Here is a 1,093-nt window from a genome sequence, read left to right as displayed (position 1 = left end):
TCTATGCAAGTTACACATCATCTATACCTAAGCAGCAAGAAATTCATTATACTGGTATAAGATATATTTTATTTTGCTCATTCACTTCATGTTCTTATGAAACAATGGCCAGAGCTGAGAGTAAGTCTGCTTGTGAAAAACATATTCACAGTATTCTGCATTATTACAGTTTTTAAGTTCATTGCTTGTACGTATATTATGACAATCAAGAACAAAAAAAATTATCTGCAAGGCAAAAATGAGCAACACTTCTTCACTTTCACTTCTGTATATTTTGCATTTCTGAAGTCTGACATTGCATGCTACTACAATAATCCCATTCAGAAACAGAATTCTTTTGTTTCACATACTGAAACAGAGAGAAGGATACTGACTTTGTATTTTTTGTAAAAATTTTATTTAAGGTAATTACATTTTGTACAAACATAAAAGTATAAATGAGTGGCAACACTGAGCATTTCCATATAACTTCATGGACTCTCTGCCATGAACTGCTCAGTCCACTAATAAATAGCCGCCAACTTAATCCAACTTTGTGACTAAAATTCATCCAGGATCTTAACACCCAAATCCATCCCAACCTTACCAAGCAGGTTTGGCCCTTGTGCACATGACCTTGTACAGAATTGAACTATCAAATGCATCCACGTCATCCATTCATCCGTTAGCAAACCTGCCAGTGGCTTGTCATGAAAAATGTAATAATAATGATGATAAAAATTGTCACACGAGGTTGTGGTGAAGATGGTGTTCTTATCTGAAGCACAAAACACGGACTTTACAGGTCTGCAAATTGTTACTGGATGTCAACTGTATATTATAATATAAGGATCATCTTCTCTGTAATGCCCGACTTCTAGTTCACAAACAGTGTGTATGTATGGGGGGGGGGGGGTTAAACTACTTGTCTGCTATGATAAAAATTTGCTTTAGAAGGACAAGGAGCACCAATATATCCATAGTTCATGATCAAACAGTGTGAACGTGCTTATGAACTAGAGAGTACAGGAACATTATGTAAGACGTACAAGAGAGCACAGGCCCAACACTGAGATCAATGTTACTTCTGTAAAAAGGCTTAAATTTTTTTCAG

General features: G+C 35.8%; 1 protein-coding gene across 1 annotated transcript in view; it reads right to left on the bottom strand.

Moving 5' to 3' along the window:
• Nucleotides 1-378: 378 nt before the first annotated feature.
• The window catches only part of LOC119586794 (cytoplasmic protein NCK1-like), a gene marked incomplete at its 5' end in the record, with an annotated part of 6,926 nt that continues 6,211 nt past the window's right edge, over nucleotides 379-1,093 (bottom strand). The window contains 1 exon segment of the mRNA XM_037935514.1: nucleotides 379-1,093.

Source organism: Penaeus monodon, chromosome 22, assembly GCF_015228065.2.
Source record: "Penaeus monodon isolate SGIC_2016 chromosome 22, NSTDA_Pmon_1, whole genome shotgun sequence".
NCBI lineage: Eukaryota > Metazoa > Arthropoda > Malacostraca > Decapoda > Penaeidae > Penaeus > Penaeus monodon.
The sequence above is the reverse complement of the archived record's forward strand: the minus strand, read 5'-3'. Positions and strand labels throughout refer to the sequence as shown.